Genomic DNA, 18,656 nt, shown 5'->3' on the forward strand with positions numbered 1-18,656 from the left:
CTTGCTTGATAAATTGCTGCTTAACACAAATGTAAAAATGTTACATTCGTTACAATGTTTGAATAGTAACTGTTTAAAAAATGGATTACATTTTTTTTTTCACAATAAAATATGTTGTGCTAAATTAGAACACTCTTCTTTTTACTTTAATCCACAAATGTGTTATTGTTTGTGATACACATGATTAAAACGTTTTATAGACGTTCAGGTCTGACTTGGACCGATTTTGGACTTTTTAGAACATTTGTCAAGTTCAGACGTGCTTTTCACGATGTTGCACAATGGGTGTGTGATCATTTTATATGCAGGTTTATACTTAAATTATGCAGCAACAAATAACAGCACTCTTCTTTTTAAGTTTACAAATAATGTGTTGTTTGTAGTGCACACATGGTTAAAACGTTATATAGTGTAAATGGATGTGTAAGATGTGTAAACCTAAAGACATAAGTGATTGCCTTCAGAGTCCTGCACGGGTCCATTTTTGGAGACCCGCCCCCGCCCGTGCCAGCAAAGTTCAGCACCAGATCTGACCCGTCACCCGTGATAATATCAAAATTAAATCCGTACCCGCCCAGACCCGTTAATATTTGGCCGGTTACCCGATCCGTGCCCGCAATAAATCACACACGCTAAAATCATTCCAATTAAAGTGCTTTATTTTTATCTCGCACCTCTCTCCACATCACAACAGCGTCATGAATGAGCAAATGAAACAGGCTAAAGTGTGTTTTGTTTTGCGCCATTCAAGTAGCCTAACATCGGCACCCAAATAGGCTATGGAACCTGATAACTACAGTCGTGGCCAAAAGTTTTGAGAATTACATAAATATTGGAAATTGGAAAGGTTGCTGCTTAAGTTTTTATAATAGCAATTTGCATACAGTATACTCCAGAATGTTATGAAGAGTGATCAGATAAATTGCATAGTCCTTCTTTGCCATGAAAATTAACTTAATCCCAAAAAAACCTTTCCACTGCATTTCATTGCTGTCATTAAAGGACCTGCTGAGATCATTTCAGTAATCATCTTGTTAACTCAGGTGAGAATGTTGACGAGCACAAGGCTGGAGATCATTATGTCAGGCTGATTTGGTTAGAATGGCAGACTTAACATGTTAAAAGGAGGGTGATGCTTGAAATCGTTGTTCTTCCATTGTTAACCATGGTGACCTGCAAAGAAAACGCGTGCAGCCATCATTGCGTTACATAAAAATGGCTTCACAGGCAAGGATATTGTGGCTACTAAGATTGCACCTAAATCAACAATGTATAGGTTCATCAAGAACTTCAAGGAAAGAGGTTCAATTCTTGTAAAGAAGGCTTCAGGGCTTTCAAGAAAGTCCAGCAAGCGCCAGGATCTGATTTAAACAATCCTAAAGAGGATTCAGCTGCGGGATCGGAGTGCCACCAGTGCAGAGCTTGCTCAGGAATGGCAGCAGGCAGGTGTGAGCGCATCTGCACGCACAGTGAGGCCAAGACTTTTGGAAGATGGCCTGGTGTCAAGAAGGGCAGCAAAGAAGCCACTTCTCTCCAAAAAAAACATCAGGGACAGATTGATCTTCTGCAGAAAGTATAGTGAATGGACTGCTGAGGACTGGGGCAGAGTCATATTCTCCGATGAAGCCCCTTTCCGATTGTTTGGGGCATCTGGAAAAAGGCTTGTCCGGAGAAGAAAAGGTGAACGCTACCATCAGTACTGTGTCATGCCAACAGTAAAGCATCCTGACACCATTCATGTGTGGGGTTGCTTCTCATCCAAGGGAGTGGGTTCACTCACAATTCTGCCCAAAAACACAGCCATGAATAAAGAATGGTACCAAAACACCCTCCAACAGCAACTTCTTCCAACAATCCAACAACAGTTTGGTGAAGAACAATGCATTTTCCAGCATGATGGAGCACCGTACCATAAGGCAAAAGTGATAACTAAGTGGCTCGGGGACCAGAATGCTGAAATTTTGGGTCCATGGCCTGGAAACTCCCCAGATCTTAATCCCATTGAGAATTTGTGGTCAATCCTCAAGAGGCGGTTGGACAAACAAAAACCCACTAATTCTGACAAACTCCAAGAAGTTATTATGAAAGAATGGCTTGCTATCAGTCAGGATTTGGCCCAGAAGTTGATTGAGAGCATGCCCCAGTCGAATTGCAGAGGTCCTGAAAAAGAAGGGCCAACACTGCAAATACTGACTCTTTGCATAAATGTCATGTAATTGTCGATAAAAGCCTTTGAAACGTATGAAGGTGCTTGTAATTATATTTCAGTACATCACAGAAACAACTGAAACAAATATCTAAAAGCAGTTTAGCAGCAAACCTTTTGAAAACTAATATTTATGTAATTCTCAAAACTTTTGGCCACGACTGTATACGCAAATAGACCTATTAATGAAAAAAAAAAGAACAAGAAAAAATACAACCTGAGCCTGTCGCTCACAAACAATAGTCTTCCTAGGCTACGAGAAGCATCAACAAAAGTCGCACTGTCGCAGTGGTGGTGGCGTTATGGGTCAAATGACATATCGTTGTTGCGTATGTGTAATGGTATTTAGGTAAAAAAATAAATAAATAAATAGACACAAATATTGCACATATTTTTCATCCACACTACTACCCGCCCAGGAGTTAATTATCCGCCCGCATCCCCGCCCGTGAATTTTAGGAATGTCACAATATGTTTTAGCCACTTTTATGTGGGTACCCGACCCGTTGCAGGACTCTAATTGCCTTTAACGACGTTACAGAATGGGTGTGTAATAATTTTATATGCAGGCTTAAATTAATACATTCAATTAACACAAAATAGACATCCAGAAGATGACACATTTAGATGTCCAGGGACGTGCAGAAAAGACGTGTAATTCACGGCCAGAAAAAGTCAAAGACGTCGGTTCAATTTTCATTTTGGATATATTTTTCAACCATGACGGGACGTGACGGAGGGACGTCTTTTCAACGGTCATTACATCCAAATGTTTGCTGGGTACTTTCGGTCAAGAGAGCTGCCTTGAACTACGTTTGCCATGCGTTTCCCTGAAAATAATTGCACACCTCAGAACGTTCGTCGGCCAATCAGATTCAAGCATTCGGCGGCCCCGTAGTATAATGTAGTCATTTTAACTTAATTTTAATTTGAATCAATCAGTACGTATTTTATTATTTATAAAGCTTTTATTCAAGAGTCACATGTAAGTATTTTGATATATAATTGTAACACAAAATCTTATGGTGGTGACCATGGGCATCATTAGGCCATTTTTAGGGGGGCTATAGCCCCCCTAAAATGACTGCTCAGCCCCCCTTAAATTTAAGCCCTATAAACTGTACACAAATTTGTGATAACTTCAGTCCCCTTTACATTCCATATGAAAACTGAGGGAGACTTCGATCGGCTACTATGTGTATATACACAGCATGTATGGCGTTGTGTGGGTGAGCGGTTTGCTGATGTCAATGTTGTGGATCGAGTGGCCCATGGTGGCGGTGGGGTTATGGTATGGGCAGGCGTATGTTATGGACAACGAACACAGGTGCATTTTATTGATGGCATTTTGAATTCACAGAGATACCGTGACGAGATCCTGAGGTCCATTGTTGTGCCATTCATCCACGACCATCACCTCATGTTGCAGCATGATAATGCACGGCCCCATGTTGCAAGGATCTGTACACAATTCCTGGAAGCTGAAAACTTCCTAACCGGACATGTCACCCATTGAGCATGTTTGGGATGCTCTGGGTCCATGTATATGACAGCGTGTTCCAGTTCCTGCCAATATCCAGCAACTTCGCACAGACATTGAAGAGGAGTGGACCAACATTCCACAGGCTACAATCAACAACCTGATCAACTCTATGTGAAGGAGATGTGTTGCACTGCGTGAAATGGTGTTCACACCAGATACTGACTGGACCCCTTTTTGGACCCACTGGACCCCCCAATACAGTAAAACTGCACATTTTAGAGTGGCCTTTTATTGTGGCCAGCCTAAGGCAATAATCATGCTGTCTAATCAGAATCTTGATATGCCACACCTGTGAGGTGGATGGATTATCTCGGCAAAGGAGAAGTGCTCACTAACACAGATTTAGATAGATTTGTGAACAATATTTGAGAGAAATAGGCCTTTTGTGTATACAGAAAAAGTCGTAGATCTTTGAGTTCAGCTCATGAAAAATGGGGGCAAAAACAAAAGTTTTGCGTTTATAACTTTGTTTAGTATATTTATTATACCCTCATTGGGTATAATAAGCCCACCTAAAATTAAAATCCTGGAATCGCCCATGGTGGTGACATCTGACGGTGTTGACAAATTTCTTTCACAAAACAAATGGAGTTCATGTAGTAGCCATTTGTTTAGATTTTTCTGTTAATGCTAGATGCTAATCAGGCATGGCGCCATAATTTTTCTCTACCGGTGCTGGGGGGTGGGTGGGCTAGACCAATATGTGGGGGTGCTAAGAAAATAAATGATATTGATGACGTCAAAGTTACTTCATAAAGAAATGGGGCTAAACCGGGGCTATTAAAAATTCTGACGGGGCTATAGGCCCCCTAGCCTCGGTTTGTAGCGCCTTCACTGATGCTAAAGGAACCTGCTTCAGAAGAATATAATGATCTAAATATTTCAAAAAGTTTCCTCAGAAATTGGAAGATGGTGTTGACATATCATGAATGTGACACAGGAAATATTAACATTAGGATTTAAAATTTTCTAAAACCATAAAACTTACCAGGGCCTGTCTGACACTGAAGCTGTGTCCCAAAGTTGAGTGTGCACACTTCGAAGACCAAGGACTTCGAAGGCCAGGCCTCCGAAGTGCACAAAGGGCCCTCCGAAGTGCATGAAAGACGCTCTACCTTCGCAGGATTTCCTAATTATGACACCAGAGGTTCCCGGTTAGCGCTCTGTCACATTGTTATTGTTCATTTCTGGTTTTACGTTTAACGTCATAATGGAGGAGATGGTGATGTTCCTCAGGCTTACCCAAGACGGAGGCCAGGTAAGTTACACTGGTTTGCTGCGTCCTTTGTCAGATTACAACTTTAAATGCAGGTATTGGCTTGGAGCTTACTTAAATAATAATTTAATGATACATATGAAAAATACACACACACATAGCAGTTCAAATTGTTGTTGATATATTTAAAAGGTGTGATTTTTTGTAGTATAAAAGAGTAGATATGTTGATAGTTTGTGTACAGGTTTGCAATGTTGATTTTTATGTTAATTAGGTGTGATTTTATAAAAAAACTGTGAATAAATAAATAAATAAAAATAGAGCATTGTACAGTAGCTACAGCTCAATGTCACAGCTGAACAGTGCTCTGTTTGACCGGTCTGAGTCCTTCAGATGCAGCCTTTGATATAGTAAGCAAAAATTTGTTAATATTCTGACAAAATGTTGATACTGTCATTTTCAAAATAATCAGAGGTGGACTGTAAGGAAGTACATTCGTTAAGTATACTCTTACAAAAATTAAGTACTAAGTTTTCTTTTTTTCCTCACAGGACAGCAACACCACAAAAATATGGTCTTTTACAACATGATGCATTGTTGTAGATTAAACTAGCCAACAGTATATTAAGTAGGCAACTTTAAATGTAATAACCTTGAACATATTTAGAAGTAAAATGCAACATACACATCAGTGCAGCAGTAAAATTAATGCAAAACCATCCTGACAAATTCTTTTTTCAGAACTATAATTTTTTTTTTTAATTTTACTCTCAATACCTTAAGTATATTAGAGTATGCAAGACAATACTTTTAATTAAAGGATATTTCAGCCAAAAATGAAAATCCTGTAATCATTTACTCACTCTTAAGTTGTTCCAGGTTTGGAATTTTCATTTTTGGGTGAACTATTCCTTTAGCTAAGGTTATAAATGACTAGTAGTTTTTCCCCAGTGTGGTATTAGTAGTTACTAAAAGTAGTTTCCTGAAGTATTAATATTTCTTCTACTAATTAAGTTGTCATAGCTATAAACATTTTTTCTTTTCCTTCTTCTTTCCCTAAATCAGACCAGACCCCTGTACTGCAGGATAAAGCTGAATGTTCCAGCACTGGACAGGTTTTTAATGGTTTTTGGCTGAGCAGGGAGGCCCTGACAGTGCTGCTGGATCTTCTGATAGAAGTGAATGGCAACAACACGGATGGGTGCCACAATCCAGACTCTGGTGTTTCTTTTCTGTCTGCCAGTGGTACATCATACATAGTGGTCGCCAGAGTGTTTGACATGTGCCTCATTCCACTGTCCACCGCACTGTCCTCCGAGTCTCTGAGGAGGTGCTGGCCATTCATCAAAAGATTCACCTCCTGAAGACCCCAGAACACATGGAGGCAGGGCTGAGCTCAAAACTGATGTTTTCTGATGTTAAACCTAAGCTATGTTGTAAAAAGTACTTTCAGTAATTTATAGAGCAATTTGTTTCAATGTGTAAAAAAATATTTACAGGACAAAAAAAGATAAAAACTGATGTTTTCTGATTTTTAGGCTGCATTAAAAAAAATAACAATGTACATAATTACTTCTCTTTTATTTACACATTACAAAATGTATAGAAAGTACTCAGGCTCATTTACAAATAAATTACACTACAAAAAATGAATAATGTATACAACTTATTCATTTAATTTTTACATCACAAAAATAAACTACAGAAATTAGGTTGTTTCATTGACAATGTGACATTTAAAAAAAGATATTGAAAAACTTTCATGTACCCATTTTTTCCACTGCTTTCTCTTGCTTAAAAAAAATGGCTGCCAAATTTAATACTGCTGTATGGTTAATTAATAATAATCTTATTGCTAAAATGTCAAGTTTTCATTGACTGAAACTAGGACTAAAATTACTTTCGATTTTCTTGGACTAAAAACTAGACTAAAATGTTGAGACTTTTAGTCGACTAAAACTGGCTAAAACTAAATAGGATAAGGTTTGACTAAATATGATAAAAACTAACAAGGACATTTTAGCCCGGGACTAAGACTAAAATGGAAAATAGTTTGACAAAATTAACACTAGTGCATATGAAGCGGACTCGCTCCCTCTGACAAAATCGAGGGGTCGAGGGTCTGTCCATTTAAACTTCCCTCGTCCACTACACGAAGTGGAACGCATTTCAAAATAGATTCATCTATGGGAAGTACTCATGCAGGGAGTGCATGTCTAAAAATGGAGTGGAACTCAGCCTCTTGTCTCTGCAGGAAATGAATGGAAATTTCCAGATCACTGGGCGACGGCAAAACAGAACCCTATTCTAGCCTATTCAATGAATCTTAGACTTAATAGTTCACCTCAAAAATGAAAATTTTCATCATTTCACCCTCATGACGTTCCAAACACAGTATAAGTTTTTTTCCTCTTTTTAACACAAAAGAAGATACATAAGTAAATTTACATTAGTAAATGCATAATAAATGATAAAACTATTTAAAAGTATATTTAAAAAATTTAAAATATGAATTGCTCATTGCTAGTTAATGTTAGATAATGAATTGTTTAGGTTAACAAATGAGACCTTATTTTATAGTGTTACCAAATAACCATTAAAAAATGGACTAAAAAGAAACTAGGTCAGTTAGTTATACTGTAAAACTAGAATGTTATAAATTGTTCCATGGAAGATACCCCACTGCCTCATGTTTTTACCAAGATAGCAAGAAGACAAAATGCAATTTTTATTACTTTTATTAGAGTACAGTTAAAAATAAAACAAGAAATACAAAAGTTCTTAAAGATTTAAGGTTTCTCTGCAAGCTACATTTTACAAACAGGCATATCTTTCATAGTTTTTTATTCCAAATCAAGAGAGAAAACCACACACATCCTTAATTCTGACCCCTCCTACTTCAAAACCACAGCATTCCTTGTATTTACAGAAACTACTCCTCTTATTGGTACACAGCTTTATTCACAGTTTCTGTACTTGCTGACAAATCTCCGCATTACAAATCATGCATCATGCACTTCACTTTTAAATGAACAGAATCTGAAAATGAAAGTTGAATTATCATTGATGTGAAGCGTAAGTGACCAGTGATACAATGGCAGCAGTACAGACACAATTACATAAAATTTTATGTGAATTATTATTATTATTTGCATTAACATTATGTATGTTGACGTATAAAGCTGAGAAACTAAATTTTTAATTCAAATATATTTGTATAACGCTTACTGAATAAGCATGAATATTGTTACTAAGATGCTTTACAAAAAATATTACCAAAAAAACCCTCAGTGAGTAAAGCCAGAAGTGGCAGTAGTGAAGAGAAACTTCCTAGATGGATACAAAACAGTTTTGTGACTGTAGTGAGGAGAAACGGTATTATTCCTATTGCTGAAAATTACAGCTGTCGTTTGTTAAATTTGATAATTTAAGATAACCTTGAATAATGATTTCTGACCAGGTTTAAGAAAGCAGAACAAAAAATGAAACAGTAAATACATTGCTTGTTATTGTTTGTATAAGCTGGTGACTGTTATAACATCAATAACATATTTAACCAATTTTACATTTACCTTGACTGTCAAAAAAAAAAAAAAACATTAGGCACTTTTGCAAAACACTTTTGCAAACTCTTTCCTACAATTTTCAGCAAACCTCCAAGAACCTCTTTAATAAAACTCTGTGTTTACACTGATGTAGTTATACATTTGATAGTTATAAGTGTACATGATCTCTAAACCCACATTTGATTGTAAATGTAAAGAGAAGCTTACTGATTGTTCCTGAAACAGCTGCCATTTTCCTTATGGCTTCACTTTTGTTTCAGTCAAATGGCGGCTGCACTGACCTCAGTATGAAAATCAGGGTTTATAGTTTCAATTTCATCTCCTGAAGCTGCTCAGGATAAAAAAAAAGACAAAAAAAAGGACAAAAAAGACAAACAGAAAGTGAAAAATTAAGTCGTATAAATGCACTTATGGGCTATAACAAATAAACAAACTTGTTAACTATTAAGTATATATAAACCATGTGTAGTATTGTTTTGATCTAAGCCTAAACACAAATCTTATCTGTGGGGCCTACCTGCTGTCATCATTTCCAGATCATTACAGAGGACCATCCAATCCCTTGGTGGTTTCGATAAACAAAAAACAACACACTATGCATTACTCGCAGAGTTGATAGGCTCCGAGCAACAGGGGAAATGAATGGCGTGCTCAGGGTCCGAACAGATACATGTCTGTGAGGGGGGGTGCGGGGGGCAGCGTACGGAGAACGGTTAAGGCCAGGCCCAAGCCCAGAAAAAAGAGAGTTGTGTCAGAAAGGAAAATTAGTAAAAAAAAAAAAAAAAACCTGTGCCAGAAGATACACCTATGCAAATAATCCACTCCAGCAGTTCCCTCATGAAAGCAGCCATAAGACGAGTAAGAGTGAGCGTGATAGTAAGCAGAGATGAGGAGACAGCTGTATCTTTTCCCATGTGTATCAGAATGAGCTGGAGTTTCTGTACTTTCCCCACCAAACTATGCTTTCAGATAAATCTACCACAGAGTTGTAACTCAGATTAAGCATCACTGGCTTGCAAAGTGAAACAAATGATCCCCATGCAGAAACTATTTCAAATGTGCAACTAATAGGCCTATTTGAAACAGAAACAAAAAAGTTTTCAGAAAAGAATTTAAAAGAAAACACACACAAAATTTAACATACTTATAATACCAAAGGGCAGATGGTCATCTACTATATGTGCATAAATTCAGTGCAAAGTTATATGATATCAATACAGTCAAACCTGTATTTTAAAATAGCCTTTAAGGGGATGTCTAATGCTATTTCATGCATTCTGACTTATTTACACTATTAAAGAGCTGGATTCTCATGCTAAACATGACCAAAGTCTCAAAAAAATCCAGTTATGTTTGGTTTACAGAGTCTTTCTGTGCCAAAGGCACTCCTTTAGGGTTTATTATAGAGTTTCGTAAAAGTTTTTCACAATGATGGCCCTGCATGATATCATGAAGGGCAGCAATTCCTTGTATATGGTCATTTCTCCCAGAAGAGCGCCGTTACACTCTATTCACAACCAGAGGCGAGAAGCAAGAGCACACGCATAACATGCGCATTCATTAATTCGTCGCCATAGTTAATTTAAGTCCATACCTTTTGTCCCTGTTTATTATGTCAATGTCACAGCTCGCAGACTGCAGACAAATCTGGATAAAATTAAAGACTCTTGGGAGATATGAAGGATTCCAATATTACTTTAAGGTACTAAAGATTAACCCATGGAAGGGATTAAAAGTAACTTTAAAGAAGTGGAAAAACACATCTTACAAAGTCAAGGAATTATAGAGAAGTGAACGCACCACTTCACAAAATGAAGAGTTGACTGTAGTTTAACAAATCAGACAGTCACTGTTATGTTAAATAACATTTAGTAAAATCATGATAAGGAGGAAGGCATCTCTGCCTATTTGAAGTCTTAAGAAACACAGAAATGCCCCAATACGAGCTCTGCTGAGGCTTGTTCTTTCTAAATTTAACCATGACAGCACTTCCCTTTTGGCAACCAAATAAGTAAGTAAATAAAAAGCATGTGTTTCACAGAAATCCCTCATGCAGACATAATCACTGAAATGTGTATATAATATAAAATAGGAATAAATATAAGTAGTTCATTTGTTACCATTAGAATGAATGATAAAGGTATCCTTATCCTTTCTTTTTCTGAAACACAACAGAGCAAACAGCAGGCCGGCAATAAGCGATCAATGACCATCACACCAGCGACAATGTTTGTTGTATTAGATCCAGAAGAATTGTTGTTAACATCACCTGGAAAAACAAAATACATATAATTTACACCAGCACAGATTCTTCCTGACAGTGTTGTAAAAATATATAACATACTACAAGATTATCTTCATTGCATTTGGCAGTTTTAGAATTTAGTAATCTGAGATATCTATAGTAGACTATTGTGTTGCAGTGTCAGTCCTTTATTGCACTACTATAAATTGCATTGCTAAGAAAAATATAGACTCCAAAGATACTGTAGTGTTTGAATGAAATCGAGGTGTTCGATCAGGTTTCAGGCATCGTAAACTCTCCCTCCTCCCTTGTTATAACTAAATTACAGATGCATGTCTACCAGCCACCTCTTGTTCAAAGAGCGTTATCACCTCTGCTATCTTCTTCAATGCTAGCAGCGACAGTCGTCAACTTTCTCTTTGAGCTTCAAAGAGATTTGGGGGGAGGGGGTGATTCCCCCATGCCCACAAGGAGCCACTAACCAAGGCCCAGACCTACTCAAAAGCCACAATACACATAGGAAAGGACAATGACCCATTTATTCACAATCAAACTGTTCCAAAATGTGTATAGTGTATTCCTGTGTTGTATGCACTTGTATCCTAGGTTACAGTAGCTTAGTTATAACTCTCTAGTACTGTAGTGAAGCAAAAAAGGTGTTGCGTGATACAAAGGAACCTTTCCTGCTCAAAATTCACTCCTCTACATTGGTCAGTCTGCCAGATTGGTGTGACTGGTAGACTATTAAAAGTCCCTAACCCAAATCAATCATTGCTCAAACCCTTTGAGACATACTCTCCAAGACTCATCAACCTGGAGTCTGACTTTCCAGCAGTTTTATCTTCAAGTAACTTTGTCGATTCGCTGCAGACTCTCCAAATCTTCGAACTTGACGAAAGCCTCTAGTTCACTTCTACAGAACTCATCAAGAACCTTGATTGTCTACCGCATCCGGACGCTTGTTCAGCAACTAAGCCAGTGCAAGTAACCATTTCTAACTAGTTAGATGCATGTCTAATGGTGCATTTCACTGCATGGTACGGCTCGGTACGGCTCAGTACTAGGGGTGTCCATGGTTAACCGATTAACCGATTAACCATTAAAAATTGCGTAACCGAGTGAAACATTTTGCCTCCTCCGGTTAAGTGGGCGATCAATGGCGTGCATTGAATTTAGTTGTAATACATTTTTGCACCGCTAGAGACCGCCAGAGCGCTCCCAGACATTTGTAATGTCCACTAGAAGAAGTCATGACAAGTTTTCTAATATGAAGCAGGCAAAGAAAAGTACAGCGTGGGAGCACTTTAAAATTGAGAGTGACAGGGCAAAATGCAAGTACTGCAATGCAGTGCTTAGATATACTTCAAGTACAACCTCGTTTGTTGTACCATCTCAACAGCCAACACCCGGGCATCATTAGAGGCGGCATGAGCCCTCGCGAGTACCTTTCGCTTCAGCCTACCATCCCCCACGATGCTAGCGCAAAACATGTGCAGTGGTGCTAAAAGACGAATCCATAACACAGGGGAGTTGCAGAATGATTGAAAAGGACATGATGCCAATTAGAATGGTGAAGGGGCTGAAGGCTTTAAAGAACTGATTAATATTGTTCAACCCTCGCTACAGCATTCCCTCGCTTCGGCAATCACATTCCGCATTGAAAAAGCGATATGAGGCAAAAAAGAGATTCGTTCAAAGAAGGTCTACAGTCACCTGATGTAGTTGCCATCACTACAGTGCTGCTGGACTGCTCTAAACACGGAAAGTTACATAACTATTATGAGCCATTACATTGGCGAAGATTGGGTTTAAAATCATTGCGTCCTTTTAACTGAAGCCCTGCCGTTCGCCATACAGCTGATAACCTAGCAGATAAGTTAAGGGAGTCCGTGAAAAAGTGGGCTCTTACGGACGCCAGGGATTGCCTGTGTGCGACAATGCAAAAAACATTGTGGCTGCTAACAGAGGCGTTGATTGGCATTCTGTGTCATGCTTTGCGCATACGCTTCAGCTAGCTATAAATGATGGATTTTCTCTTTTTTTGAACCGCGTCATCTCCGCTGCTGCAAAGCTTGTGAGCCATTTCAACCACAGCATCTCATCCTAATTTAACGAAACTCAGCGAAGGCCTCACAGACATGAAATATATCTTAAGAAAGCTTGAAATGTCTTTTAACAATTTAAAACGAAAAGAAATAGGCTACTCTCTGATTATGCAATCCATGATGTGCATTTCTCTCTAATTTAGTAGCGTTCACTCACGGAGATGGCGTCGTCACAACTTAATAAACTAAAAATAATAACCCTGGCGCACACTACGGTTAACCGAGTATTAACCGCTAAGGGCCTCGGTTAACGGTTAATGAAAAACTTGAAAACGTGCAGCCCTACTCAGTACGGTTCACTTTTGGGGGGTTTTCCACTGGGTACAGTACCTGGTACCTGGTACTTTTTTCAGTACCACCTCGGTTGAGGTTCCAAGTGAACCGTACCGTTACCAAAATGTCACATGTTAACTCTGCTTAGATCACAGATTGGCTGGAGAGAATTGTCACTACCTGCGACACTGAACTATTTTACAAACACAAAAGAACTGCTAGATTTAAGTCAGCACAGCCAGCAAAGGAGAGAATGCAACTGTTGAACAAGCACACCTTTCTTTAACAACCCAAAATTTTCGTCATCTGTTGCAGAAGTACAGACGTTCCTCTCCTTGATAGCAGAAGAGTGGAAAAGTATTTTTTAGGAGTCGTGGCATTAGATGCGGCATAACTATAATGGCGTGTGAATAATGCAGCCCAATCTAAAGCAATACTAAACTGCATTGGAAACACAAACCGTCGTACCATGCAGTGGAAAAGCGGCCTAAGTTTGGGCCCCTTTGTCAAGGTGATTTTTGATTCTCTGATGATTCTCATTAGGTTGTGGTTAATTGATGCTAAATACTAACATTCTTTGTTCTTATCTCTCTGTATTTCCTTACTTTCCTTCATTCTGTATATGTGTGTTTTGCTTAGTCTTGTGTTAGCTGTAGTTTCATTTATTAAATCCCTTATATTCACAATTGATTGCCTCTTTTTGCTACTCACAATTCAGAGTCACTGAATGTTGATCTTGCTAAATGCTAAGTTTATGCTAGTAAAATCACTTTCTAGTTTTAACTGTCTTAAATTCATTTTAAATCCATTTTAAAATCATTTTAAATTCCTTGTTTTATTTTTATGATTTTTTTATGATTATTTTACTTTATTTTATGTAAAGCACTTTGAATAACCATTGTGTATGAAATGTGCTATATAAATAAACTTGCCTTGCCTTGCCTAGTACTACGGTGATTATCCTTTCAGCGCGCAGCTCGAGCAGGACAAACAACAACGCAGAATATTAATAACTATGACTGGGACTGTCATACACATTCCATTATAATGAGAACACCATTATAATAAAACGCTGTGAGTTTTTAGAGTGTAGCTGCTATGTTTCTGTAACTTTCGTTGTTCGCGTGAAGAACATCCACAAAATGAGTTCATTCAGAGCCAAGGCAAGAGGTACGTTCATGTGCATTCGGGCCCTTTTTGCAGATAGCCTATAGGCTAATATTAACATTATGTTGTATAAATAACAAAGTGTATTTTATATGAAATTATGAGTTTAATCCAACTGATTAAAAACTTGCTATCAAATGTGTCACTCTAGTGGTCATCTTCAGCGCGTGCAGCTCAAAACAGATATGCAGAACATTAATAACTACTGTCATATGGGCTAACGTTATAATGAGAGCACTATTGTAAAAATAAAGTGAATTGTTAGGGTTTAAGCTGGCGTTTAGTGTTAACTATCTTTTTATCAAAACATAAAACATTATTTACCCAGTTTGTATTTGTGAGGCATTGCGTTACACATTTTCCCTGTGTGCTAACCAGTAATTATGGCTGTCGAATGTCTGACTTTTTCTCAACCCTTTCATTTTGAGAAAACATATCTTCACACTCTGAAATATAATTATGTAAACACTCCTTAAATGGTGCTACTGCTAACTCTGAGTTGACATACGTCTAGACATAATAGCAATATTTTCAGCAGATCATCTTTGTTGCACAACCTGCTTGCTATGTAAAATAAGCACTCATAGAGAAATAAAGAAAATAAAGCTTAATTACTTATAGCAGATATGATCCCAGGGTGTTTTCTCCATCTTTTACATATTTGCTATTAAAGACGATGCATCTAAATGGTTCCAGGCCCAAGTTGATAGTCTTGAAGTCAGTTTGCTTGACAAAGCCACAGATTTTAAACCGTTGATGTTCTTGGGGACTTTTGTCATCTCTGAATTTACGGTCCAGTTGGTTTCCATACTGCGGTCAAACCAATGGATGAAGCCTTCTGGGTATCCACCAGTAGCATTGCAGTAAAGGCTGGCAGATCCTCCATCGATTACCTTTTTCAGGCCATATGCTTGTGACAGGATCCTTGTACTTTGCTTTATTGAGAAAGAACAAAACAATGATGACTACCAAGAATCTTGGAAGGCAGTGTGCTTATATGTTTAGTGAATGTTGAAAGTTAACCTTAAGATTAATACATTTTTAGTCATATATATATATATATATATATATATATAGCCATATATATATATATATATATATATATATACATATATTAGTTTTATATGTTAGTTTTATGTTAATTATATGTTAGTTTATAGTTTTATATGACTAAAGAAATTGAATCTCACCTGTGACATTGATGCTAAGTTGTATTTCTTTAACACTACTGTCTGTTACAACACGGTAACGATATTTGCCCTCATCAGAAAACATTGTGTCAGAGATTTGCAGAGATGGACCATCTTCTAAATATTCAACACTAAAGCGTGGATCTCCTGATCCTTTTGATCCGACTTGACTAAAAAATGGATCTTTCTGTTCAGCTTTTGTTAAATAAACTCCAAGTATCTGAATATCTTTGATGTTTTTGAAAAAGCATCTGATAACTGTGGTCTGAGCAAGAATTCCAACTGCAGGTGGGCATTCCAATTCAAACAAATCTGTTGAACACAAAATTACAAATATAAAATTTGGATTGTGGTACTTCAGAGGAAGCAGAACAAATTTCATACAGTTTACATATTTGTAATTAAAGGAATGGTCATGGTTTTTTACAAGTAAAGTTCTGTTGACATAATCTGTGGCATGCTGTTGATTAACCACAGAAAATAATTAACAGTATAATGCACTTAAATTGTATTGAGACTGGAACATAAACTGCTGTAAGCACAAGAGTCATAATCTCTAGTAACGTGGGTACAAACATTATTGTGAAAATTATACTGTGTTCCTATTTCTTAAACCCAAATGTTCCTTTTAACACTCAACAACAGCAAACTCAATTTATCTGTGTATTAAAGCATGTACCTGAACCGGGTCTCACAGCAGGGATGAAGAGAGAAACTACAAGCATAACCTTCACTGAAGACATGATTTATCTGAAATGAAAAGTAAAAAATAGACTTAACTATAAAGATTTGTGTGTGTGTGTGTGTGTGTGTGTGTGTGTGTGTGTGTGTGTGTGTGTGTGTGTGTGTGTGTGTGTGTGTGTGTACTTGTTGAGGATGAACCCAATCTCTGTAAATTCCTGTTGTATAAGTTTTGACTGGGCTTCAGGAAGAATGTGTACAATGATATTTCATTGCAAAAGAAAAAAAAAATAAAATAAACTCACAGATGGTAGAAAACCATCCATAAAATTACACATGGTATTTGACCTTCCATATTCTAAATCCAGAATATGGTTCTTAATCAGAAAATGATGTGCACATAACCATGGTCACTTATATTAGTGATTAAGTAATTGATTCAAGTGAAAAGATATAGGAAGATATATTCTTACTGCTGATAATGATTTCAGAATTTAAATTCAAGTATGTACAAAGGTTTCTTTGTGAATTTACATCCATATCCACATGAAATTAAACATTGCATTAACAGAATTGGTCATTCTCCATAAAGTCTGTTCTGCAGCTTCATTCTATAAGTTTTGTCCATATTCTTTGTATTTTCCAAACACATTGTATGTTGTAACATATATAGCATCCCAAAACCAAAAGCTGTATATAAAGCTGCCTTGATAATCCTATTGTTTCTTAGCTAACAACTTTTTGTTTCCTTGCATAATATTTTAAGTGTTTAACAAAGTATTATACCACTAAATGAAAAATTATTGATTGATTTATTAAAGAATAAACAATAGTTCACCTCCATAGTTAAGCCAACTTGATGTATTTTAGTGTTAAAGTTGACTGTTCTCATGAATAGTTATTTTAACGCATGCGCACAAACATGTTTTAGGATATAAATACGTGAATAGTTCCATTGTAATATAATCAATCAATATAAACTATACCAAATATATTAAGAGCCATCGCTCACGACAAATAAGCATACGAGAGAGATACACTTTCTATTACTGCGCCCAAATCTGTCTTTTAGTTATTCTAAACGTATGTGACCTCATTGTTGATATCAAGGTTTCTAGCGCTACTTCGGAGGTAAAAATTGCTTAAAGAGTTTGTACCAACGAATATTCAAATATAAGACACAATCGGATTTAGACAAAGACAGTAGAAAACTTACGGGTGTAAAATGCTCTTCAAATGGACAAAGGAGAGTAAAAATGCAACCAGACGAAGCATGAAAAGGACAGGCTTTGTGTAAATCTGAGCTGCTTTCACTTTCAATATGACTGTTTAAGCCCACACCTATAGATACATAAATTATGGTTTTAGATACAACCTTTATTTCTCCTTTTACATTCGGTTCTTTTAATAAAAATACTGTAACGCCATTTCCCCCAAAAAACACAAGATATATATATTTAAAGTAGAGAAAAAGTGAGAAACTGGATAGAAAAAACATATGACCTATTCACACCCAGCATCTATTCAAAGTCCTTTCAAACTGGTTTACATTTAGGTTAAGCTGGGTGTAAAAAGTAATATTATATTATATTTATTATATTATATTATATTATATTATATTATAATTATATTATATTATATTACAGGGTCATGCACAGACATTTTGAGGGGCAGTGGCCCAGGCTTGCCACAAAAAAGGGGGAGCACAAGGAGGAGGTGGGTGCTTCAGTTAATGCACTAATTATCAGTTGTTACAAATATACAATTTAAAGATAAGATAGCACACTCTATAACAGGGATTTCCAACCATACTCTGAGCTACGTCGTCCTGCAGACTTCAGTTTCCAACACTGATCCAACACACCTGTCTGTAATAATCAAAGTACCCCTGAACACCCTGGATTAGCTGCTTCAGGTGTGTTTGATTCTTGGGTTTTGGAGCTGTACAATCTGTGGATAGGTAGCTCTCGGCAGGAGGTGGCAGGGTTTGAAATAACCACTAGGGCTCTATAATTGAAGCTTAATTGTAGATGTTTTTTTATGTATAAGAGTGGGCTCGACTCCCTCGAGTGAAGTGTGCAAGTTTAGCCAGAGGGTTACAAGTTATAGCCCACCCCCTGCATCTTAATCAACCTGTCCACACTTTTACTGTCAGCTGTGACCATGTATTTTGGAACCACCCATCATTTTTACGCAGACTGTGAAAAAGGAGAAACATATGGGGAGAATGAAAGGCACCATGGCCATAGCCAAGGGTTTGAAGAAGTTAGTGTGGTCTGGGAGGGAATTGTGCTATAATAACCCCACTCATTTATATACACTAAACACTTTATACAGATATGTAGATGTTTTGTGAAAGATGTTTTTCTCTGTTTTTTTAGAGGAATGAGCATTGTTGTCAAGTCAAGTCCTTTATTTATGAGGCCCTTTAAAAAAAAAGTTTCGTCAAAACACGCAACAAAAA

At 37.2% G+C, this 18,656-nt stretch overlaps 1 long non-coding RNA gene and 1 pseudogene across 1 annotated transcript; both read right to left on the reverse strand.

Annotated features, from left to right (window-relative positions):
* Positions 1-8,497: 8,497 nt before the first annotated feature.
* Positions 8,498-9,095, reverse strand: LOC122137552. The gene is made up of 2 exons (XR_006154942.1): positions 9,049-9,095; positions 8,498-8,859 (listed from the first exon to the last, which is right to left on the reverse strand). It is a non-coding gene; the product is annotated as an uncharacterized LOC122137552 (long non-coding RNA).
* Positions 9,096-14,936: 5,841 nt separating this feature from the next.
* On the reverse strand, positions 14,937-16,284 carry LOC122137660 (annotated as a pseudogene).
* Between the last annotated feature and the right edge of the window lie 2,372 nt (positions 16,285-18,656).

This window comes from Cyprinus carpio, chromosome B6 (assembly GCF_018340385.1).
Source record: "Cyprinus carpio isolate SPL01 chromosome B6, ASM1834038v1, whole genome shotgun sequence".
Classification (NCBI taxonomy): domain Eukaryota; kingdom Metazoa; phylum Chordata; class Actinopteri; order Cypriniformes; family Cyprinidae; genus Cyprinus; species Cyprinus carpio.